This window comes from Chiloscyllium plagiosum, unplaced genomic scaffold, assembly GCF_037043375.1.
Source record: "Chiloscyllium plagiosum isolate Xiang-an unplaced genomic scaffold, Cpla_swu_hap1 HiC_scaffold_23, whole genome shotgun sequence".
NCBI classification, from domain to species: Eukaryota; Metazoa; Chordata; class Chondrichthyes; order Orectolobiformes; family Hemiscylliidae; genus Chiloscyllium; species Chiloscyllium plagiosum.
This window is the reverse complement of record NW_028270161.1, coordinates 26439612-26459768: the sequence shown is the minus strand read 5'-3', so window position 1 is coordinate 26459768 and position 20157 is coordinate 26439612. Positions and strand designations below refer to the sequence as shown.

The 20157-nt window shown below is 38.9% G+C and overlaps 1 protein-coding gene and 1 long non-coding RNA gene across 7 annotated transcripts in view; one reads left to right on the top strand and one right to left on the bottom strand.

Annotated features, from left to right (window-relative positions):
• LOC122561754 (uncharacterized) overlaps positions 1–7326 on the bottom strand; it is a 30236-nt gene extending 22910 nt beyond the window's left edge. Inside the window, exon 1 of the long non-coding RNA XR_006315101.2 lies at positions 7219–7326. This is a non-coding gene — a long non-coding RNA (uncharacterized LOC122561754). The remainder of the gene's footprint in view (positions 1–7218) is intronic.
• Positions 7327–7431: 105 nt separating this feature from the next.
• kmt2e (lysine (K)-specific methyltransferase 2E) overlaps positions 7432–20157 on the top strand; it is a 129113-nt gene continuing 116387 nt past the window's right edge. For all 6 annotated transcript variants that reach the window (XM_043713857.2, XM_043713858.2, XM_043713861.2 and 3 more), the window contains exon 1: positions 7432–7697. The gene's annotated coding sequence lies outside the window, so the exon portion shown is untranslated. The remainder of the gene's footprint in view (positions 7698–20157) is intronic.

Below are 20157 nucleotides of genomic sequence, written 5' to 3'. Positions count from 1 at the left end.
GTAATATGGACATTTTTTAAGCTATCGTTATTTATTTCCCTAAGTTCTCTATCTTTCATATCCTTCCTCACAGTAAACACTTGTTTAGTATCTCTCCCATCTTATTTAAAAAACTCAAGTCAGTGCCACACATTGGCAGGCTTACTGATTTTTATGGGCCCTATTCTTGCCCTAGTTACTCTTTTGTCCTTAACATATTTATAGAATCCCTTTGGATTCTCCTTAACCCTATGGCCAAAGCTATCTCATGTCCCCTTTTTGCCATCCTGATTTCCATCTTGAGTCTACTGCCTTTATACTAGGGATTCACTCGATCCTAGCTGTCTTTCCAGATACATGCTGCTTGCTTGAAGTGATTCTGAAAGATAGGACTTATATGCATTTGGAGAGGCAAGGAATGATTCGGGATAGTCAACATGGTTTCGTGTGAGGGAAATCATGTCTCACGAACTTGATTGAGTTTTTTGACAGAAGTAACCAAGAAGATGGACGAGGATAGAGTGATAGACATTGCTTACTTGGACTTGAGTAAAGCCTTTGAAAGGTTCCAGATGGCAGACTAATGAATAAAATTAGTTCACATGAAATTCAGCTCGACCCTGCTAAATGCTTATAAAACTGACTTAAAAGGTAGGAGACAGAGGGTTGTCTTTTGGAATAGACACCTCTGAGCAGCAGTGCTTCATAGGGATTGGTACTGGATCCACTTTTGTTTATCATTTTATAGGAGAAAGTGAGGTCTGCAGATGCTGGAGATCAGAGCTGAAAATGTGTTGCTGGAAAAGCGCAGGTCAGGCAGCATCCAGGGAACAGGAGAATCGACGTTTCGGGCATAAGCCCTTCTTCAGGAAGCCCTGAAGGGCTTATGCCCGAAACGTCGATTCTCCTGTTCCCTGGATGCTGCCTGACCTGCTGCGCTTTTCCAGCAACACATTTTCAGCTTTATCATTTTATAAGTGATTTAGAAAAGAATATAGATGACATAGTTAGTATGTTTATGAATGACACAAAAATCACTTATAATGGACAGTGAAGGTGGTTATCTAAGAGAACAAAGATTTTGATCAACTGGGTCAATGGGCTGAACAGTGGCAGATGGAGCTTAATTTAGATAAATGCAAGGTATTGCATTTTGGTAAAACAAACAAGGGCAGGGCTTATATAATTAGAAGTAGGGCCCTGGGGGTGGTGTTGTCTAACACGTATACCTCAGGGTTCAGGTACATAATTCTTTGCGTCACATGTAGACAGGCTAAGGCGGCATTTAGCACTCTTGCCTTCATTGTTCAGACCATTGCGTACGAGTTGGGACGTTATGCTGAGGCTGCACAAGATGTTGGTGAAGCTTCTTCAGGTGTAGTGTTCAGTTCTGGTCGTCTTTATAGGAAGGATATTATTAATCTGGAGAGGGTTCAAATGAGAACATCAGGTCGCCAGGAATGGAGGGTGTGAATTATAAGGAGAGGCTGGATAGGCTCTGATTTTTTAAGTGGATCATAGGAGTTGAGTGGTGACATTATAGAGGGTTATAAAACCATGAGGGGTATAGATGTCTTTCCCCTAAAGTGGGGGGATTTCAAGACTAAGAGGACTTATTTTTAAAAGGTGAGAGACAAGAGGGCAATTTTTTTTTAAAACAGTGGTTCATGTGCAGAATGAACTTCAAAGGAAGTGGAAACAGTTACAACATTTAAAAGACATTTAGCTCAATACATGAATAAGAAACGTTTGGAGAGATACGGGCCAAGTGCAGGCAGGTGGGACTAGTTTAGTTTGGATGATGAATCTGCATGGACTGAAGGGAATGTTTCCATGCTGTATCACTGACTAAGTCTCTGGCCTAATGGTATGAAACAGTATCAAAAACAATGACCCTGAGAATTGCTACAATATAAGAAGTCATTTAGTTCAATGTCTACAATGGCTCTCCATAGGAACAATTTACTAAATGAACTCCCTTTCCCCTCAGCCCTGCACATAGTCTTTCCAGGTTACAGAGTTCCTTCAAATGAATTTTTCAACATCACACAAACAGTGCATTCCGTACCTTGACCACTCTATGTGAAAGGTTTATCCTTTTCTTTTCCAATTATCTTAAATCTGTCTTCCTGTACTTAATCTTTCGACCAAGTAAATTTTCCCTAGCCACCAATGTTCTGAATTACTTTCAAATCTGCTTTCAAGTGATTTTGCAAGTCCCAACTTCTTTAAACTATCTACCCAACTTAAGGTGACCATTCCCAGATTCATTCTTGTGAATCTTTTCTGCATTCTCAAGTCTCTTTAGATGTTTCCAAATGTGCAGCACCGAAAATTGGACTCAATAGTTGAGACCTAACTATTGTTCTTCACATGTTTTGACAGAACTTCCTTGTTATTATATTCAATACTAATAATAAAAGTTAAGGACACTGAAGGGTCACAAAGACTAAAAAGCAAAAATCAGAATAGATTGTGGTGCATGACCTCACCACATTAATTTTTTAGTGACAAAAGGCTATGTAGGCTATGGACTAAGTCTGATAAAAAGTCTAAAATTATAACAGTTTTTAATGGTTTTGCCTCGTGTAATTGATCTCATACTTCAGTGTAATGCAGCAACCTGGATTTTCCCCAAATATAAAGTGACTGCAGGCAGCCAGCATAAAATCTAACAAGTGTTACTAAATCTAGTGACTTTTAAAACAAAATAACCCATAGGATATGGGCATCACTTGTTAGGCAAGTGTTTATTATCCATCCCAAATTTGTATGATAGCAATAGTGAGCTGTCGTCTTGAATAAGTGCGATCATTGGTGTAGAGACACCCACAATGCTGCTGGAATGAAGTTCCATAACTGTCTTTTGATCCAGTGACAGTAAAGGAACAATTACATCATTTCAACTCAGGATTGCATGTGGTTTGGAGGGGAATTTGTAGGTGAGGTTGTTCTCATGAAAATACTGGCTTCACCTTCTAGGTGGTACAGGTTGCTGGTTTGGAAACTGCTATTGAAGGGGATATGTTGAGTTACTGCATGAGGAATAACATGCCTTCAAGCATTACGTACACCGAGGAAACTAGTTAACATAATCTGTACTTTGTTGCTTTTGAACAAAACCCAATTTTATACTTCTGATGTTAAATATGCATGGAATAACCCCAAAAGGATAGGCTTTTACACTTGAACTATAGTTATAAGAAACTTGTAGTCTTGATGAGCACCAACTTCATGAATAAACACTGTACTAGAGTGAATGTTCCAAGACTAGACTATAGTTTAAAAAGCAACACGGTTGCAATATTTGTACAAACACAGCTTGTGTTCAAATATCCTTCTATTTCCAAAATACAAAGCAGACAGACCCTGCGGAGACATGATAATGATCAAAAGCTTAATCACAGAGAAGGTCATTCAACCTATTTGACTGGTCCCTCAAGAGGTCTTGATGACACACCCTCCCTACCAATTTCCTAACTGAATTGTCTCCATGACGCTATTGCGAAGAACTTCCTATATCTGTTCCAAAGATATCTATCTCAAACATGAGCTTGTGATCTAACTCAAGTGATATTACAGATGTATTTTGCATAGCTTTCAAATCTTGAACTATTCTATACAAGTCACCACAAAACATTCTTTCTAGGCCAGTATTCAATTAATCAGTGACCATTACTCTCTGGGAATAGAATTCCAGAAACCTTCAAAAAAGTTTTAGTCTCAAAGGGAGATACCTTCTTTTCAACATTTTGTTCCCTATTCCTAGCCTGTATCTTTAACAAAAAGAAACTCAACATCCATCCTGTCAAATACCCTCAGCATTTTATATGTTTCAGTAAAATTTACATCTTGTTCTTATAAACTGTAATAGATACAGGCCTGAACTTTCCTCAAAATCCCAGGTTATGGTTGCACAGTGGGTGCACAAGTGCACAATCAACATTAGACTTGAAATTTGAGAGGTCCATTCAGTGGCCTAATAACAGCAGTGAAGAACCTGTTCTTTAATGCATTAATGTGTGTTTAAGATTCGCACTTTCTGCCTGATTGTAACTGGGGTGGGAATAGTCTTCGATGTAGTTCCCTGCCTTTCCATTGCAACAAATAGTGCAGATGGACTTAACAGATGGGAGGTTGACTTGTCAGAGATATACAGCACAGAAACAGACTTTTCGGTCCAACTCGCCCATGTCAACCAGATATCCCAACCTAATCTAGTCCCAGCATCCGGCCCATATCCCTCTAAACCCTTCCTATTCATATACCCATCCAGATGACTTAAATGTTGCAACTGTACTAGCCTCCACCACTTTCTCTGGCAGCTCATTTCATACATGTACCACCCTTTGCGTGAAAAAGTTGCTCCTTAGTTCTGGACTTCCCCCAGCACAGGGAAAAGACTGTCTATTTATCCTACCCATGCCCCTCATGATTTTATAAACCTCTAGAAGGTCACCCCTCAACCTCCGACCCTTCAAGGAAAATAGCCCCAACCTATTCAGCCTCACCCTATAGCTCAAATCCTCCAACCCTGGCAATATCCTTGTAAATCTTTTCTGAACCCTTTCAAGTTTCACAACATCCTATCAATAGGAAGGAGACCAGAATTGCACACAGTATTCCAAAGTGGATTTAAAGACATTTTTCTTAAGTAAAATGTAGCTCACATATGAGTCATTGAGCACAGAAACAGACCCCTAACTCGTCCATGCTGACCAAAACTAAACTAGCCCACCATGCTTGCATTTGACACATATTCCTCTAAACATTTCCTATTCATGTGCCTTGTAAAAGTTAAAACTGTATCTGGACCCACGACTTCTTCTGGCAGTTCAATTGACATACGAACCACCTTCTGTGTGAAAACATTGACTTGTGTGATCATATAGGCTATGTTTTTATAGTTTCTTATGGTCTTGGGCAGAGCAGTTGCTGTACCAAACGGAGATGCATCTAGGTAGAATGCTTTCTATGGTGCATCTGTTTGTATGCTTTTTCCTATTCTATCACCCTGTGATCTGTATGCCCCTGTACATTCTGATCTACCTGAACTATAGGCAAAACAGAACTTTTCACTGTACTTGGGTACATTTCACAACAATAAATCAAATCATTCATCTCAGGGATCAGTCAAGTGAACTGTCTCTGAACTGGTTCCAACACATTCATGTCCTTCCTCACAAATAGGCAACCAAAACTACAGTGTACTCTAGCTGTGGTCCCACCAGTGCCCTCTACATCCTGAGCCAAATATTCTTACTCTTAAATTACTCTTGCAATAAACACAAACAAACCATTTATCATGCTAATTATTTACTGTATCTGCACACAGATTAAACTGAGACACCCAGATGTATTTTACATTATTGCAATTTTAAAATATACTTTTCTATTCTTCCTGCTAAAGGAACTGGGTCAGAATATCTCACATAGTTCATGTACAACATTTTGCCCACTCAGTTAAACTAAAACTCCTTATACATGTCATCCTATCAATTTTTACTTTGCCATCTATTCAGCCATGCAAATGATTAATGAATGTCAACACCTTCAGAAACACCATGTATTTCCTCTTGCACAGCACTTCATAGTTGCTAGCATTAAAATTTCTCTGCTATTGTTTGGCCAATTCATCTTATGATATGTAAGGTTGCTGAAAACTTGCCACCATCTTATGATTTAAGATTATCTTCATAGTTGTGGAAAAAATTGGCAAACTTGACCAACCATTTCTGCTTCCACATGATATTTGCTAACTGGAAACAGTACGGCCCCAAGCACCGAATCTTGAGGAAAGTAACTCTTTCCAGTTTAATTTAACTCTTCTGATAAAGCATTATTTTTTGACTCCAACTAACCATTCCTACAATGTTCCCTTCGAATCCTACAGCTTTGATTTTAACACAAGCTTAACACAAAGATCAATCTTTTCTATTTAGTTTCTATTAACACATGCTGAACATACAAGAGAGAGGATAAATAAGTCGACAGTGCAACACAGAAAACAAAATAAAATCAAATAAAAGTGACTTTTAGCTGACTAGATACATAATGACTTTCCTAAAAGCTACCAAGTGGAAACACCCATTTAGTCCAGCCATTCTCTGAAGTTTATCAACCAACACATGTAAAGTCTTTTTTTTTGGAAAGCTTACAGTTCTGAAAGCACAAAGATTGCACATTTATTAGCAAAAGCATACATTGCAAGGAAATGCAATCCATTATGTACCTGTTCGGTATGTCCCGTATATTATGGTTTGGACTGAAAACACAAAAATCAAAGCTAAATGTTTATTGAAGTTTTAGGCGTTTAAAAAAATCCAAATTTTTTACTATTTCCAAGAGACAAAATTAGACTTGAGCACAAAGGCTAATTTAGTACTGTGTAGTATTTTAAAAACATTTTCGGCGGAGGAGGTGGGGGGATGGAGAAAAAGGGGTTCACTATTGGAGGAATAAAATAGGAAGGCCACAGATAAGCTTCCTTACTCTACGATCAAAAACATTTTTTTAAAACCCAACATTTTGCAATATCTTCCAGAAATACATCGAGTTCAAAACAAGTCTCTGAATAAACACCCCAGCAGTACAAATACCATGCAACTGCTGATGGGCTCTGAATTACTCTCTCCACCTCCACAACTTTATGATGCAGAGGAATGTACCCTGACCACGTGACTTGTAATTCGAGAACGATCAACTTGCGACAAACAAGACAACCCAGCCTCTGCCGCCATCTTGTTTTGACGCATCTTTTAAAAAAAAGTGTTTCTAAAAAAAGTTCAATTCCACACTGCTCTCGGCGGCAAGGGTAATTTGAAGATATGACAACGTTAAAGATAATCTCTTTTCTACAAAGCCGCGAATTAAATTCACCATGCAGACGCTCCTTACAGAGTGTAGTATAGCCCGCTCCCTATAATGGCGTCCAAATTAACAACTTCCTAAATCGAACTGATTTCGTGCGCTAAGCTCCACCTGCCTGCAGCAAGATAGCGTCATTAATAACCAATCTGCGCGGGCAGGGAACCACTTCACGACCAATGGTTAGCCAAAAGGGACGTCACTCACAGAAACACCTCAAGCAGCGAAACAATGTCCGTCTTTTCGGGCTAAAACGTGCGCCATTTTATATAATCTTAGCTGCAAAATCATACTTCACATTATCTGACTTTTTTTCTTAAAAAGCTTTGAAATATTCGCGATTTACGCTACAACTAACATGCTGATTTTCACCTTTAACCAAAAAGAAGCACCAGTTTACGTTAACCCTGGTTGACATTTTCTTCAACCCGCTCACACCACAGCCAAAAACGAACTGCCAAAGCTAGTGAACTCCTTCACGGGTTTCTCTGTACGCATGCGTCCTGAGCTCCCCGCCCTTGTCCACTGCCCCGTGAGCCCCGTAGGACGACGTTCCGTAGCCGCCATTTTCCAAAGAAGGGGAGTAAATGGTACACAGATAGCAACAGATCCCAGAGAGACTAACCAAAAAAAATCTAACTGTGGATTAAATATTCTGTAGGGGTTACTCCTCTGTTTTATGTTGCCGAAAGAAGACTATTGAGTTTAAGTTATAGCGCCAGTGTTGTTGGGTGATCACAATATATAGGACTATTTGTGTATTTACGTTGATTTGGAGATTATATTGCATTGTTTTGGTTTGGCAAAACGAGTTTAACGGAGTATTTCCGTCGGCTTGGTGGACTCTTCAGGTAAGATGATATTATATGGCATCTGTCAAAAGTATTTTGTAAAGAAATGTATAATTGAAGGAAAATATGCGATGATTCCCTCCCCCTCTCCTCCCCTCTGTTGCGACTGAGGTGGTAGGTTTGGTTACAGACTGACAACGCGAAATATGGCGGGTTTAGTGAACCGTTTTTCTTAATTGAAGAGATTACTGTCCATAACAAGACTTTTCCTCATTTTGAACACATAAAATGAATATATTAGTACATACTGATGTTGTAAAATGCATTTTGTCAAATTTTCAATTCCCGTATTCTTCAACTTTGGTCTCACTTGGACTTTTATAAATAAACATTTCCGTTTTACTCCATTTTAGTTTTTATAGTGAACAGAAACGTGCCTATGATATATTCTCTGTTTGGCGCGTACTGTCACCTTTCAGATAGAATACCTAGCAACGGCTAATGTTTAGAAATATAATGCGACGTAAATGCTTAAGTATTTCTCAAATTCTAGACTTTTTGAAATATTCTTAAGTAAATACGTCTACATTTTAGATCAGTAATTTTAAATATAGTTCTGTAATTACGTAAGATAATTACATTTAACCTGTACTATATGTAATACATAACGTACTTCGAATTCTAGATGGGAAGGTGGACCACTGCAAACGTGGAACCAAAACATCCTGGGGGAGGGTGGACTTGTTTATCATTGGAATTTATTTGGATCGGGATTGGAAATTTTCCACTGTACAACAGATTTTATTTAATATTCATAGTATTTAAATTGACATTGTTAGTTTTGAATAGGCTGTTGTGTAATATTCCAAATATTCGTCTTGGGGGGGGGGGGGCGGCTGGACAAGGGGAGGTTTTTTAAGTTAAGGACGTATAGTTAAGTAAAGAATACATTATTTCCAAGTTCGTATACGTTTTACTGAGAATTATTTATGACAAGTGACAGGTTTGGCCATTTGAAAAAATCGATTTGGCTCAGCTCAGTCATCCTTGAAACCGTTTATGTTTAAAAATAGTTAAAATTTGTTAGTCGTCCCATAAAGTGCATGAGGAAATTGGTTATTACCTTTAAAGTGTGAACCTACTCTTTTGTCCTTTGCTCTGTCAGGAAAAATGGCGGACATTTGGTATTATAGTAAATCTAATTCACTTGGGTTCTCCACACCCCATGCGGCGCTCGTATCGTTTACCTCAAGTTATTGCAATGTTGGAAGCTGATTGCAAACGAAAAATAACATTTTGGTTTAAATAATACATCGTTTTAGGTTGTGTTCATTTTTTTGGAATATGTAAACGGCTTTCAAGAAAATTATTACCATTTTGAGAAATTAATTGCATCGTGCCATTTGGAACCCAAATTCTATATGGCTCATCTGAATTTTAGGCCATTTCTATCTTCTGATTAGTCTTGAGTATTTCATAGACTGTGATCACTGGTTACTTTAATACTGAAAGCAAGTTGGCTTGCTATTAATAGTTTAATGTGTTAAGTATTCTAACTCGGAATTGGGTATTGAGTTTTATTCTATCATTTATTAGTAACTCTGGTGCATGGCTGATAGTTACATCCTGTGTGCTTTAAAAAGTTTACAAACCAAAAACACCTAACAGTTGCACAGGGTAATAGTTTTAATAAAGGCACAGAGGCAATTAGATTATTGTGTAAGCGTGCTAAGGTTATATTTATGTGAAGGCTTCAAAATGTTAGACTCAACATTTTATTTCTTTTGAAAGTATATTTTTAATGGGTAAAATTGCCAACCATGAAGGTGTCACAGGGTCACAACATCAAACATTGAGCCATTAATAAATTCACATACCTGAATTTAATATAGAGACTATTTTGTACTTTTATTTTCAGAGACAAAAATTATAGTCATGATTTGAGTACTATAAATTAACCCACTGTTATTAAACTATAGGTGTCAAAATGTAAGTGTAATTGTGCTACCATGATTTTCGAACATGCATGTTGTGAGAATAGACCAGCTTGCACAGAAGATACTGATCCGCTTAGATCAAGCAGAAATAGTATAAATTCCCCTACAAGTAGGTCAGTTACAAATAATTTTCAGTATACTTTGTTAAATATTGATTAATAATTATTGTCATTGTAGTTAAATCAGACTCTTGGGACTGTCAAAGATTCTTGGTGAGCACAACTGCACAATTCTTAAGGTAAAAGTGAGGACTGCAGATGCTGGAAATTAGAGTCGAGAGTATGGTGCTGGAAAAACACAGTAGGTCAGGCAGCATCCGAGGAGCAGAAAAATCAATGTTTTGAGCAAAAGTCCTTCATCAGGAATGATGAAGGTGCACAACTTTTAAACTGCTTGAATTGTTGCAATCCTGCTTCTAATAATGAGTTTTCAATTCATTCATCAGTCGTGGGTGTTACTGACAAGCCAGTATTTAACTCCCATCTTTAATTGTCCTTGAAAAGATAGTATGGTGGGGTGCCATCTCAAACTACTAGAGCACATTATGATGAAGGTATTCTCCCAGTGCCGTAAAGGGTAAAGTTGCATGAACAGCAATGTATTGGGATAGCGAATGGTTTGGAGGAGACTACTAGTTGGAGGTACCTGCCTGATGGCTTTCAAGTTGCAATTTGAGAGATATTGTCAAATAAGCTTTAGTAAGTTGCTGGAATGCATTTTGTATTTAGTAAACACATTGCAGTGTAACAGCAGTGGAAGAAATGAGCGTTGAAGGTGTTGAATAAGGTGCAAGTCAGCAAACTGCTTTGTACTGGATTGCATTTAATCTCTCTTGGAATAGTTGAGCCAAAGTCATCCAGACAAATTGAGAGTATCTCACATGACTTGTGCCTTGTTCCTTTTATTCTGTTTTAATAAGACCCATGACACACCTGCATTGTTGTAAAAGTTTTACTGCAAGAGTTTGTACTATTGATGATTATAAAGATTTGACTGTAGGGAGATGGAGGCATCAGCAGAATTTCCTGTCTAATATCCGGAGACTCACTTGATACTAATCTGTAGGAATTCTGACTGATTTTTCTTACTAGCTGATGAGACTGGTATCAGTTGTAGCACCCTAATTGTAACACTTATATTTTAGTGACAAGAGTAGGTCACTGACTGGGAGTTCTGCAGCAAGTAACCCACTCCTGACTCTTCCATTGTCTACAAGACAGTCAGAAAGTGTGACGAATGCTCCCAATTTGCCTGGATGAGTACATCTTCAGTAATACTCAAGCCTCCCAATATCGAGGACAAAGCAGTGCACATGATCAGCACTCGACCTTAAACATGTACTCCACCATCTTTGCAGAAGGGCAGCAGTGTGTACTATCTGTAAGATGTTTGATAGCAACTTGTCAATGATTCTTAGCAGCATCTTCCATGTGTAATGTCTACCAGTGAGAACAAGCAGGTGCATGGGCATGTCATCATCTGGAAGTTCCCTTTCAAGTCACACTTCATCCTGTCATACTATGTGTCACTGGGTCAAAATTTTGGCATTCCCTAACAGTGTTATGCGCATTCCTTCATGATATGGACTCCTGTGATCCAAGAGAGTGGCTCATTAGAATAGAAGTTCCACCATCACGTACTTTTACATGAAAAAATAGTGAAAAGCTTTGTAAGTCACCTGACCACGGCACCTTCATCAATGACAGAAGTTGTAATAATAACACAAAAATGTGAAATTAAGACACAGTTTATCGCAGTTCACTTGATGGCTGTTGGGCTCGTGGAAAGCTAATTTAGGAATGATGCAATACCCTGAAGAAGCATCCAGGACGAGAACACCATGCTGGGCTGAGACCACCATTTTTAGATGAAATCGTCTGCCAGGCAACTGGAATGTATGGTACTTGGATGCCGAAGACGAAGGAGACCGTCATCCCAGGCCGAGACCACCTTTGTCTTCCTCCAGAAGCCCGGGCTTAGTTGCAGATGTGGAGCCGTGTTTGGCTTTTCCTGGCGTAGCTGCCGATGCTGTTGGAGCCCTCCTCCTTCACCCACCATTTTCCAGGCTTAAATGGAAATGAAAAAAAGTCACCACCACCTTAAGCAATCGAGTGTGGGTGACAAATGCTCACATCTCTTCAACTAATTTTTTTTTGTATAGCAATAACTGTTTGGCAGCTAACAGCTGATTGCCATTGCCACACCAAATATTACTGATACCCATCTGACCAACAGGAAAATCTGCTGAATTGATGTATATTTTAAATTAATATTGGCCCACAGTTTACTGGACTGAGATATCTCTGAGCTTGTGCTGATTTTTGTTTTGCATAACTTCCAGCTTCACTTATATTTTGTGCTCAAATTGCTGACAGTGCAAATTGATAGTGAGATCCGTAAGCATCTTTGAATTTGGTTAATGACTGCATTGTTCATTTATCTCTTTAAAAATGAAATTTAAGAGCAAAGAAAGAAAAAGATTCCCACAAGGATGCAACATGAATTCTGGTAAGATAAAATACAGAAAGATAAATAGAGGGGGAACAAAAAATTGGAATAAGAGAGAGGCTGTTGGAACCTTAATCTCATCATGTATAAGATCCTTAAGTCATGAAATAGCAGTCCTAACCAGCGAGTTTAATTTGCATTTGCATTGCAAATCCAGCAACTTCTTGAAATTAATTGGGAGGTTGATGGCAAACTCTCTTTCAAACTAGGCTAACTGATTTATTCATATTGTCAAGCAGCTGCAACCTTCTATGCTGCAACTTATCTTCCAAAGAAATTCCAGTTTTAGGCTATTCATTTTTTGTACAAAAGATATTGGTCAGTCCCCATATCAAGCTTGGGTCAAGGTCAAGTGTATCTTTCAAGAGTTGAAGGGTGAACCTAACTGGGTTTGGAGCACCTGAAAGTCAAACCTTTTTTTTAATCTAATCTTTTCATTTCATGTTATTTCTGGTAAAGAGAAAAATGCACAGTAAATTAGCAGCACAGTAGATTTGGTTTGAAGGTAGGAGTTTGCAGTACGGGTGATGAAGACCTGCAGTGTAAACAACTGGAACTGGTGGGAAAGCTGTCATTACAGTTAACAGATTTACTCAGCTATGTGTGTTTTGAAATGAGTTTGGCAATTTATAGTGAAAAGGACTAACACATATTTGTGCAAATATCAGATTTTTAAAATAACCATGGCTATCATTTCAGAGGAATGCTACTTAAATAACTTTGAGTCCTAAAGTGGATTTGCTTCAAAAGTATCCAAAATCATAGTTGCAGTTTATTTTAAAAGTCAAGGTGTAGATAAAACACACAGCTCAAGGAAATAAACCTGCCATTAATACTTTCATAACTCAGTTAGGCAGCATATGCACTCAAACCAATTCATTTTCACTTAGACAAATCTACAGCAGGTACTAAACATTTCCTGTACAGAGATAGTTATGGGTAGGTTGAATAGTTGTAATTTTTTTACCTGGGTGAAAATGTTAAGGGACATAGGTTTAAAGTGAAAGGGAGCATGGTTAAACGAAATGTACAAGGCAAGTTTTTTTTAATGCAGAGTAAGCCTGTAATGTCATTCTTGGTGGTTGGGTGATTTTTAAGTAGACACAATTGCAATGTTAAAAAGGCATTTAAATAGACATATGACCATTGCAGCTGAAAATGTGTTGCTGGAAAAGCGCAGCAGGTCAGGCAGCATCCAGGGAACAGGAGAATCGACGTTTCGGGCATAAGCCCTTCTTCAGGATGCTGCCTGACCTGCTGTGCTTTTCCAGCAACACATTTTCAGCTCTGATCTCCAGCATCTGCAGACCTCGCTTTCTCCATATGACCATTGCAGGGAGGTGGGATAAGTTTGGAATGGTGTAGTGTTTGGCACAGACACGCTGGACAGAAGGGCCTGTTCCTGTGCTGTGCTGTTTTAATGTACCCAATAAACTATTTAGTTTTCAACTGTAGATGGGTGTAAGGAATGCACTTCCTTCATGATTATTTAGATAAATAGAGCTTATCTGCCTCCTTCAGTTCTGGAGGTTATGTTGCAGCTGGAAGCACTTAGTTTGGATCAGAATATTTTTCATTTATTTGGTTTGTCACTTGAAGTGAGTTAACAAAAAAACCAAAAATGATTTGTTATATAGGTTATGAAACATAATTTATGTGTAATGCTCATTGCTGATAAGCAAAACAATCAGGTTCTTTCAAGTACTTGGATAAAAGATTACATAAAGTGTGACATAGGATGTATGATAGAGAAGCTGCTCATTCACTCAATCAGCCCATGTCTGTATTTTTGCTCAACTTAAACTTCCTTCTCATAATATTATTCTCCGAAAATTATCACCATAACACTCTTTTTGCCTCCTCTAAAATGCATTTATAGCATTCCCTTCAATTACTCCCTGTACTAGTAAGTTTCATTCTTTCACCATTCTTTGGTTTAAAAAAAAAGTCTTCTGAATTTCTTATTGGATTTCTTGATGACTATCTTCTGTTGTTGGTCTATATTTGGCCTCTTCCCATTGCTGAAATCAAATTTTCTGCATCCGTCAAAACATTTTATAATTTTAAATTCCTCTGTCTTCAGTATTCATTTTTAAAAGTATGTTATTGGACACAATACTGAGTTACTGGAATCTGTGAAGATAGTGGGTATAACTTTGCCAATCACTGAATGATAACCCATCCTGGAGGTTCACTGGATCTTCTAAACCACAAGAACAAATTGAACTGTTATGTTTCTCATCTAAATTACTCAATTGGAATTCTGTATTGTGGAACCAAATTACCAAAACTGCCAATGTTAGTCAGAAAACATCGCAGTTCTAGCAGTTAAACCACCAGTGTGTTGTTTCATAAGTTCACAGTGTCTGTAACACAAACGCCAAAGCTTTAAAGATCTTTTCTCTGTCGAATTTGAAATCCCTTTCAAGTAGCATTTTCACCCAGAAATCTGCCCCTTTTATATTACCGAACTTCAAATATTTTACTAGGTGTTATAACAAATTTTGGTAAGCTGACATGAAAGCAATAAAATGCTGGAAATACAGGTCAAGCCCATGACGAGAAAAGACAAGTTGAGATTTTGGGTGCATGCCCTTAATGGGAACATGTTTAGGAAAGGATCTAGACTGAACTGTCATAAACATTTCTCTCCATAAATTCCAACTTACCTGCAACATACCTCCAACTTCTTTTTCAGGCAAGTGATAAATCCCATGTGAACCCAGCAGAAACTCTCTCAAATATTTGTGTATTTCGCAGTTATCAAGTATTTCTGCTGTATTATTAGTTTCCACAGAACATGATGTTACTTAATATTTTTTGTCAAATTCAATGACTAGTAAATAAAATGGCATATCTGAATGGGGTGTACCGTTGTTCAACTGAGCAATATTGTGCAGGTTTGAGTAGGCTGTACAATAAGTAATCATACTTTTGCAATAAATTTCTTTTGGAAAACAATAGTTTTAACTTATTGTGGTTTTTAATTAACTTTATGAGCATATGATGAAATAGGAAAAGCAAGGACATTCAGAACTGGCAGGTTGTACACAATTTTCTGTACTATGCTGTACTTTCGATCATGATGGTTATAGCACTGAAATTTTATAAAATGTTCACTACCTGAGCATCATAAACCACGCTGGCACTTCAGGACAGTGTTGAACATTGTTGGTAATATTACCTTTCAGCCATTAAACTGAGGTCTTGTTCAGTGTAAAAGATCCTATGATGCTTTTCAAAGAAAAGCCTTTGTGGGGAAAACAAACTGCAACAATATGAGGCAGGAACTGGAGAATGTTGATTGGAGGTGAGAATGTGTATAGAGTATAAGCAGGTAGGGAAAGAGTTAAGTTATGAGTTTTGTGAAACAAGAGCTTCTTGGAAATACTTTTCCTGCCAGTTTTCACATTAGCCAAGTAATTTTTGAATAACCTGAATGAGGTACCTGAGAGTTTGATTTTAGGACCATTGATTTTTTTTTATAATTGACTGAATTGTTTACGCAGTGCAATTTAGAAGTTCATAGATTGTATAAAACTTGATAATGTCATAAATCGTGAAGAGTAACAGATTTCAAGACAACTGAGAATTGAAATAGGCAGACACGATTTAGAGTAGTTAAACATGTGACTGTCTTCATACTGATAACCATCTTGGCAAGGAAAGAATGAGAGAGGAAATGCAAAGATACTTTCAGCAGCTAACATAGTCTCTAGAGTTTCTCCATTCACAGCTAAAGCACGCCTTTGGACCATCGCCCACCCCTCCACAGCCTGATCCAACGGATTCAATCAGCTCCTCAGTCATGAGCACGAAAAGTGAAGAAGCTAACAACAGTGAAGAGGTGGTTGGTATGCTTTTTGTCAGTAGCCTTCCTATGGACATTAAACCACGTGAGCTTTACCTTGTCTTTCAATCATTTAAGGAATATGAAGGTGGGTGATCGAGCTAACATCAAAACAGCCAGTTGGCTTTATTACATTTAACAGCAGAGCGAGAGCAGAAGCTGCAAAGAATACTGCATTCATCTAGCCTGCAGTTGCAGCTGCTGCACTGCACACTCAGATGCACTGTAATCCTCCATCTGAAGCATCTACAGAAGGATGGAAGTCTCATCAGTTTTGTGAAGCATTTAACTGCCCTTATCCAAGAATCCACATTTCTCAGAGGAGTGATGCAGAAAGACAGGTTGAATTTGTTTTCAGGTTGGACTTTACTAAAGGAGATTTTGGAGAACTGGCTTGTTTCCACTCAGCTTGGAGGGGATGGAGTGGTCACTAAACGACTGTGGATTTAAGAACTTTTCTGATGAACTTTTCCCACATGGGAGGATTCTTCAAACTCTGTTTACTCTAACTGACTAGTAATTTTTGTTGTTATAATCATTGTATGCTGTGTCAATAACTTGCTTAAATGCTGTCAGTCTTATGAAAGCTGGCAATGCCATCTCTGTAGTTATCATGAAATGCTAAAAGGAGACATTGAGAACATAAGGTATACGCAGGTAGGGAAAGAGTTAAGTTCTGAGTTTTGTGAAGCAAGAGGTTCAGCTGAGCATGACACAGATCAGATAAGAGCTTGCAGTTAACAATGGGGTGCTAGAGGCAAGGGTAATGGGTTTTAACAGGGTGAAAAGCATTCATTATGCGAAGCCAGTTAAGGTTAAGAATATTGATTGTGTAACAGCAGATGGCTTAATGTTTACTCTTGACACTTGCTGATTGTAATGGTCACCCAGTTAATATGTACGTTTCCTAATCTGGATGCTCCTCCGTGTAAAATGACTATATAATTCATTTAAGAAACTGCCGTTCAAAAGAAGAAGACCGAGAACTCATGGCCCTGTGCACGTGGGTGATGGGTCTCTCTTCCTTCAGGGCCCAGAATAAAGATGAAGGAGGTAAACTATACTGTGTCTCTGAATGTTTTGCTTCGACTGAAGGGGGGAAATGGGACGACAGTGTGATGACAGGCAGCTTTTTGAGGATAAATCCACATCAGACATGTGGGCATATTTCAAGTGGAAGTAGATAAGAATTCAGGAGTGGCACATTCCTGCAAAAATGAAAGATAGATATGACAGGTTACGTGAACCTTGGATGACCAGGGATGTTATGACCTTGGTCAAAAAGAAAAAGGCAGCATATGTAAGTTTTAGGAGGGCAGAAACTAACAAACCCTTGGTGTATATAAGGAAATTAGGAAAGAACAAAGGAATTAGAAAGGCTAAAAGGGGTCATGAAAAGTCGTGAGCAAACAGGTTAAAGGAGAATCCCAAGGCTTTTTATACATATATAAAATAAGGAAGAGGTTAGTCAGGGAAAGGGTTGGCCCACTCAAGGATAAAGGAAGGAATGTTTGGTGTGGAGACAGAGGGGTAGGTGAGTTCCTAAATGAATACTTGGTGTCAGTATTCACCAGAGAGAAGGAACTGGTGGGGGATGGTCTCAGGGAAGGGTGTGCTGAATTTCTAAGTCAGGTTGCTACTCAAAAGGAAGAGATGTTGTGCGTCTTATAAAGTATTAAGATAGATAAGTTCCTGGGTCCTGATAGGGTGTTTCCCAGAATATTGAGGGAGGCAAGACGACAAATTGCTTGAGTATTGACAGACATCCTTATGGCAAAAGTGAGGACTGCAGATGCTGAAGATCAGAGTCTAGATTAGAGTGGTGCTGGGAAAGCACAGCAGGTCAGGCAGCATCCGAGGAGCAGGAAAAGCAACATTTCTGGCAAAAACCCTTCTTCAGGAAAGAAGCTTTTGCCCGAAATGTTGATTTTTCCTGCTCCTCGGATGCTGCCTGATCTGCTGTGCTTTTCCAGCACCACTTTAATCTAGACATCCTTATGTCTTCTTTGGTTGCAAATAAAGTCCCTGTTGGAGAAGAGCCAGTGTCCCGTTATTTAAAAAAAAATAGGGATAATCCAGGAAATTACAGGCTTGTGAACCTCTGGTGATAGGGAAATTTATTGGAAAAGATTCTCAGAGATAAGATCTGTACTCGCTTAGAAGCAAATGGATTTATTAGCAATACAGTATGGTTTTGTGCTGGTGAGGTCATGCCTCACTAACTTAATTGAGTTTTTTGAGGAGGTGACGAAGATGATTGAGGGAAAAACAGTCGGAGTTGTCTACATGGACTTCAGTAAAGCCTTTGGCAAGGTCCCTCATGGCAAACTGGTACAAAATGTGAAGTCACGTGGTGTCTGGGTGAGCTCGCAAGATGTATACAGAATTGGCTTAGTCATAGGAGATAGAGGGTAGCATTGGAAGGATGCTTTTTGGAATGGAAGGTAGTGACTAGTGGTGTTCCACGCGGATCAATGTTGTGACCTCTACTGTTCGTGGTCGACATAAACGATATGGAGGAAAACGTGGCTGGTGTAATTAGTAAGTTTGCAGATGACACAAAGATTGCTGGAGTGGAGTTGTGGATAGTGAAGCAGTTTGTCAGATGATATAGCAGGATAAAGATCAGTTGGAGGCATGGGCATAAAAATGGTAAATGGAGTTGAATCCAGACAAATGTGAGGTGATGCATTTTGAAAGGTCAAGAACAGGTGGACGTTATACAGTAAATGGCAGAACCCTGAGGACAATATTGATATGCAGAGGGATCTAGATGTGCAGGCCCACAGATCACTGAAGGTAGCAGCACAAGTAGTTAAACAAAAAGGCCTATGGCATGCTTGCCTTCATTGGCAGGACCATTGAGTATAAAGATAGGCAACTTATGCTGCAGTTTTATAGAACTTTAGTTAGGCCATAGTTGGAATCTTGTGTGTAGTTCTGGGCACCACACTGCTAGAAGGATATGGATGCTTTGGAGAAAGCACAGGAAAGGTTTACCAGGATTTTGTCTGGTATGGTAGATTTTAGCTATGAAGAAAGGTTGGCTAAATTGGGTTTGTTTTCACTGGAATGCAGGTGATTGAGGGATGATGTGATAGAAGTTTATAAGATTGTTAATGGCATAGATAGAGTGGAAAGTATGAGACTTTTTCCCAAGGTAGAGGGGTCAATTACTTGGGGCACAAATTCAAGGTGGAAGGGGGTGGAGTTTACAAGCGATGTGCTGTGCGAGACAGGTTTTTCACACAAAGGGTGGTGAGTGACTGGAATGCGCTGTCAGGGGAGGTGGTGGAAGCAGACACAATAGTAGCATTCATGAAGCACCTGGATGAATAAATGAATAGGAAGGGACTAGAGGGATGCAGAATCCTGTAAGTGAAGACAGTTTTTGTATGGAAGGGCAAAATGTGTCAGTGCAGATTTGGAGGGCCAAAAGATCTCTTACTGTGCTGTGTTGTTCTTTAGTTCTTTGTTTGTTTCTTTGTTCAACTTTGATCACGGTCATTTTCACTCGTTTAACCATGTGGGTGAAGGCAGAGAGACAGTAGAGGGGTCGTAATGTCACTGGACTAGAAATCCAGAACGCCAGGCTGATATTCTGAGGTGGGTTGAAATCCCACCATGGCATATGATGAAATTTAAATCTGATTTAAAAGGCTGGATTTAAAATGTGCCTGAATTGTGACCTCGTAACCACTATTGATTATTGTAAAAATCCATCTGGTTCACAAATGTCCTTTTGTGGAAGGAAATCTGTCATCTTGGTTGGCCGATTTGTAATTCCAGGCACAGCAATGTGATTGATCTTAGTTCCTCTGAATTAGTCGAGTAAGCCACTCACTTGCACCAAACCACTACATTATCAAGTCGAAAAAAATGAATAACCTGAGCGTCAGAAACAAAAACAGCATACGTAACTATGTTGACTCTGCAAAGTTCTCTTCACCAGCATCTGGGTGCTTGTTCTAAATAAGGCGAGGTTTCCTATGGACGAGGCAAGTAACAGCCTGATGCCAACATCATTATCCCTAGGTATGTCCTGTCTCATTGGTGGAACAAACCCACCAGGAAGAAGTTGCCTGTGGAACCCACATGGTTAGTTGTGGACCTCATGATATTTCATGGCATCAGCCAAACATGGGTAAGGAAACCTTCTAATTAG